Source organism: Cherax quadricarinatus, chromosome 84 (assembly GCF_038502225.1).
Source record: "Cherax quadricarinatus isolate ZL_2023a chromosome 84, ASM3850222v1, whole genome shotgun sequence".
NCBI classification, from domain to species: domain Eukaryota; kingdom Metazoa; phylum Arthropoda; class Malacostraca; order Decapoda; family Parastacidae; genus Cherax; species Cherax quadricarinatus.
Genome location: NC_091375.1, coordinates 12,162,735 through 12,168,734, shown reverse-complemented (window position 1 = coordinate 12,168,734; position 6,000 = coordinate 12,162,735). Strand labels below are relative to the sequence as shown.

Sequence of the window (6,000 nt, the reverse complement as noted above, 5' to 3'; positions counted from 1 at the left end):
ACTGTGTCTTATTTCCATTGTGGTCCTCAATCTTGTCCCCCAGGATGCGACCCACACCAGTCCACTAACACCCAGGTACCTAGTTGCTAGGTGACGTGTACTTAGCCAGTGGTGACGTGTACTTAGCAGTGGTGACGTGTATTTAGTCAGTGGTGACGTGTACTTAGCTCAGTGGTGACGTGTACTTAGCTCTGTGAAGACCTGTTTGTGTGCTCTCTGTGAATCTGAACCAGGATGCCCTCTCTTGAGCAACTTTACCAGCAGCTGAGAGAAGAGCTCAGAGTTGCTAAGCTGAGGATACGGCGATTAACGGAGGAGAACAAGAGGATTCGTAGTAATCCTCCTGTTGTGAGTCCCCAGGTTAAGAGGGGAGCTTGGTCAGTGGCCTGGCAACATGGAACCAAGCTGAGGATCAAGAAAACGGTTGGAGAGGCAGAAACAACGAGAAACCAGAAGACTACCGTGGAAACTTCCAACCCATTCTCTGTGCTACCTGACGAATGTGAGTGTTCTACTGGAATGCCACAACGAGCACCAAGGAAGCATTGGCAGACGTGAGTGAGACATCCCTAGAAACCCCAACGAAGACCATCGAGAACGTCTTGACGAATTCCACAAGTGGTGTAATGCTACCTGACGAATGTGAGTCGACTACTGGGAGCATCACGAAGGACGACGCCAAGGAAGGTAAAAACATTGTTGTTGTTGGGGATAGCCAGATTAGGTACATGGATAGGGCATTCTGCTTGAAGGATAGGAGTAGGAGGCAGAGAGTGTGTTTTCCTGGGGCTGGGATGAAGGATATTGTTAGCCGTCTGGATGACATCATGAGAGGTAATGGGAGCAATCCTATTATCTGTCTCAATGCTGGAGGCAACGATGTTGGCAGACGTAGGAGTGAAGACCTGATTAGCAGGTATAGGTCAGCAATAGAGATAATTAGGAGGAAGGATGGGAAACCTGTCATATGTGGCATTTTGCCAAGGAGAGGAGTTGGAAATGAATGGTTGTCCAGAGCAATTGGTGTCAATTGCTGGCTGGACAAATACTGTAAGGAAAATGCGGTAACATTCGTTGACAACTGGGACCTCTTCTATGGCAGAAATGACATGTATGCCAGGGATGGGGTTCACTTATCTAGGTGTGGGGTGGAAGCACTGGCCAACGCAGTGGAGGGAGCTGTTAGGTCTTTAAACTAGGAATAGTTAGTGGTATGGGTTTTGGCGGGAAAACTGTGAAGTCGCAGGGTAGTAATATGAGTACTAGGAGAACTAGTAATAGGCAAAATGAGGTGGATATTGGAAAGCCAGTGGCACAAATTGACAAGGACAGTAATAGGTTTAGTGGAATAACAGAAAGGAGCAGGAAGGGTAAAGAGAGAGGAGGGTCTTTAAATATTTATTACACAAATAGTCGCAGTGCTAGGAATAAGATGGACGAGTTGAGACTAGTTGCTAGTGCAGGTAACATTGATGTATTTGCCATTACTGAGACGTGGTTTAATTCAAAAAGTCGGGACATGCCTGCAGAATGTCACATTCAGGGTTTTAAATTGTTCCAAGTAGATAGAAGTGTCGGGAAGGGGGGTGGGGTGGCATTATATGTCCGAGATCGATTGAACTGTTGCATAAAAACGGGTATTAAGTCTGAAGTAACACATACAGAGTCTGTTTGGATAGAATTTTCAGAGGGGCATGAAAAATTAATTTTAGGTGTGATATACCGTCCCCCAAATTTAGATAGGGACCAGGGGAGACTACTATGGGAGGAAATTGTTAGAGCCACAAGGCACGATAATGTAGTAATTCTAGGAGACTTTAACTTTAGTCATATTGATTGGAATTTCTTGACTGGGAATTTAGAATCATACGACTTCTTAGAAGTAGTTCAGGATTGTTTTTTGAAGCAGTTTGTGACAGAACCTACAAGGGGTAATAACCTGCTTGACTTAGTTCTGGCAAACAATGAATCCCTTGTTAATAATTTAGAAGTTTCAGAGGAACTGGGTGCTAGTGACCACAAATCAACTACGTTTAGCATTGAATGGAAGTATGATAGTAGGGATAACTCAGTAACAGTCCCAGATTTTCGCTTAGCAGATTACGATGGGCTTAGAGAACACTTATCATCTGTTGACTGGGGTAACGAAGAGAGCTATCAATATGACAGTTTTCTGAACACTATACATGCTGCTCAAAGAACGTTTATCCCTTATAAAGAAATTAGATCAAATAGAAATGACCCAAAATGGATGAATAATAGGCTGAAATATCTACTAGGGCATAAGAAAGGAATTTATAGGCGTATCAAAAGAGGTGAGGGTCATCTTACGAATCAGTATATTGACATTAAGAGGGACATTAAAAAGGGGATAAGAAAAGCTAAAAGGGACTATGAAATTAAAGTTGCTAGGGATTCTAAAACTAACCCAAAAAGTTTTTTCCAGGTATATAGAACAAAAGTTAGAGATAAGATAGGTCCCCTTAAAAATAACTATGGGCATCTTACTGACAAAGAGAATGAAATGTGCTCGATTTTAAATAATTATTTTATCTCGGTTTTTACACAGGAAGACACTAATAATATTCCAGTAATTAATTTTTATAGTGGGCCAGAAGAAGATAAATTATGTAACATCACAGTCACTAGTGAAATGGTTGTGAAGCAGATAGACCGACTGAAGCAAAATAAGTCACCGGGTCCTGATGAGGTTTTTTCAAGGGTTCTAAAGGAATGCAAAATGGAAGTCTGTGAACCATTAACTAATATTTTTAATTTATCTCTTCAAACAGGTGTAGTGTCTGATATGTGGAAGATGGCTAATGTAAATGGTTATATGGCGGTTATATAGGGACTGATTACCTCATCTTTTGTATATAGTTCTACTGTCTTCCTATTATGTCCTAGAATCTGTATTGATAAAGCCACTGGATGGCGAAACGTCTACAATAAAGATAACCAGATGTTGCACATGTGTCTTAACTTTCATATTGTCGGTATTTTATACCTTTCTTGCACAACTTGTCAAGACACTGCAACATCATGGAATCTTGGTTCAGAGGACATCTACAAGACCTTCTTCACGGCTGCTGCAACTAACCCATCTCTTTGGGAAGGACCTACTTCCACTGGGGAATCCCGCCTACCAGTATTATGCCCTCGTCTGCTGCCCGTTCCTATCCACTGACGCCTATATAAACCGCCAGTCTTCTTGTCTTTGCTCCAGACTCTCCTCCACCACGATGCTGTGAACACTAACACCAAGGCTGAGGGACTGATTACCTCATCTTTTGTATATAGTTCTACTGTCTTCCTATTATGTCCTAGAATCTGTATTGATAAAGCCACTGGATGGCGAAACGTCTACAATAAAGATATCCAGATGTTGCACATGTGTCTTAACTTTCAAAGATACTCCTCAATAAAGATACTCCTCAATAAAGATACTCCTCAATAAAGATACAAGTGTTGCATTCTTCAACTCGTCAGTTATCTAACCCATTTATATCACATATATATTTTATATATAAAACAGTTAAAAGGTTAGCAACAACAGTTGTTTTTTGCGTGTTTATGTCGCTGGTTCGCGTCTGACATATACGAGGCGCTGTCAAGGGTGTTCTTGTATCATTTAATATATTTTATGTTGTTAGTGCGTCATGTTCAGTCTGTGAGAGAGGAGTGGTGATAGTTGATTGTTGTGGCTGTGAGTGTCGAGGGAGGCTCTCATACCTGACAGCCTCGTGTCTGATACAGCCTGTATCTGATGTAGCCTGTATCTGATACAGCCTCGTCTCTGATATAGCCTGTATCTGATACAGCCTCGTATCTGATACAGCCTGTATCTGATACAGCCTCGTATCTGATACAGCCTGTATCTGATACAGCCTCGTATCTGATACAGCCTGTATCTGATATAGCCTGTATCTGATACAGCCTCGTATCTGATACAGCCTGTATCTGATACAGCCTGTATCTGATACAGCCTGTATCTGATACAGCCTCATATCTGATACAGCCTCATATCTGATACAGCCTGTGTCTGATACAGCCTCGTATCTGATACAGCCTGTATCTGATACAGCCTCGTATCTGATACAGCCTCATATCTGATACAGCCTCGTATCTGATACAGCCTCATATCTGATACAGCCTCGTATCTGATACAGCCTCATATCTGATACAGCCTCATATCTGATACAGCCTCATGCCTGACACAGCCTTAGAACAGAGAGGGGGTGACCTGAGCCTTAACATTTTTTTTGCCCCTTTTCGATTGTTTATTTTAGTTACGAAGGTCACCTCTTTACGTGTTACTATTTATCTCATCTTTCTGTTTACACTTGTTTCGTTCTCTTTTATCTATTTAATCTTTATTTGCATTTCTTCCTTACCATAAACTACTAAAATTATATAAATATTTTCTCTCTAATTAAAAAAATATATCTTTTTAATCTAAAGTATTTTATTCCATATTTCTTTCAGTTTTTTATAAGTTTGAGAATTTTGGCCTCAGCAAAAAATGCTTTCAAATTTTAGGTCTCCTGGAGAAGCATTTATAAACAGGGAATTATCCATTTTTCCCTCCTGCCATAAGAGCATTAAATGTGGAGTCCTCATTCGTTTAATAATAATAATAATCTTTATTTCTACAAGTCAATCGACACCATGCCCAGCCCTTCTAGGGCAGGGTAGGTGCTTGAGCCCGAGCTTGTAGCTCCCAAGACTGTCATTCCCCTTAGTCCCCTTGGGGGGGGGAGGGGATGGCAGACCAGAGAGGCCTAGCTTGTGGCATTTACAAAGTGTGACTTTGTAAATGGTCCAAGTCGGACCGAAACGTCGTCGTAAGCTTCTCTCTTCTATGTGCGGGTTATTTGTGTATCGTTCCAGTCACGGTATTGTGCCTTTTTGTTATTTGTGGCTAGGCCTGGGGACAGTTGGTCCCAAAGATGAGGAGGTACTTGTGCCTCCTTCCATGGGAGACTTAGGTCTCAGACACTCCCTAAAGAGGGAGCCAAGGCCGGGCCACCACTTGGAAAAGGCCCGGGCCGGGAGAATACCGGCGAATCTTTAATAATAATAATTCTACAAGTACATGATACAACTTCTACAGACCATAGCTGACATCAATGATATACGATACAGAAAGAAGCCTCTTGTTATACAGAGCATTTCTGGCAAATTACGTTCATTTTGTTCCCAGGATGCGACCCACACCAGTCAACTAACACTCAGGTACTTATTTTACTGCTAGGTGAACACGCCCTAATGTTTCTACAAGTACCGGGGATCGAACCATGAACCTCAGGGTATGAGCTGAGTGAGCTACCAACCCAGCTTACAGAATACGCAGCCCGGAGTTACAGGACGCGTTTAACACTATTGGTGACATATTCGCTTTTCTTTGTTGGGTTTATTAGGGTCACTGACAGCGTGAGCCGTAACGAACCCGGCTTCCCGATGACACTGGAAGAATTGTTGCTCAAAGCCGTTTGACTCCTGGATCAGCTTAGGTTACTGACGTGAAGCGCAGCTGCTCCTTGGTAAGCCAGACCAGAACACCGGTAACAACCATCACATCATTTCACTTACTGGCAGTACACAAATAACACACACCGCTCAGTCTGGACCAAAACGACATCATAAGCTTCACTCTCCTATGTACGGGTTAACTGTGTGTTGTTCCAGTCTCGCTATTGTGCGTTTGTGTTCTTTACTTGCTGGCAACATAACGGTGATATATCTCCTGGGCTCTCAAAGTTACACCAGCGTTGTGGTTGTAACATTAAAAACTTGCCCTGAAATGACCAGACTAAACACCGGCCACCAGCGTCACAAATAAACAGATGTATTCTGGATTCTCCGCAGAAGCTGCGACAAATTCTTCATTGATGATACGGCACACAGCCTGCACATCAGAATCCTTCCAGGTAAGTGTTTGTTGCAAAACAATCACAGGAGGAGTTGAATGACAGGTGTAGGTACTTCGTGTTGCAATCA

General features: G+C 42.4%; 1 protein-coding gene across 1 annotated transcript in view; it reads left to right on the top strand.

The window, feature by feature from the left end:
• Positions 1–5,579: 5,579 nt before the first annotated feature.
• Positions 5,580–6,000, top strand: part of LOC128704378 (actin-57B-like) — a 180,244-nt gene continuing 179,823 nt past the window's right edge. Inside the window, exon 1 of the mRNA XM_070103099.1 lies at positions 5,580–5,930. The gene's annotated coding sequence lies outside the window, so the exon portion shown is untranslated. The remainder of the gene's footprint in view (positions 5,931–6,000) is intronic.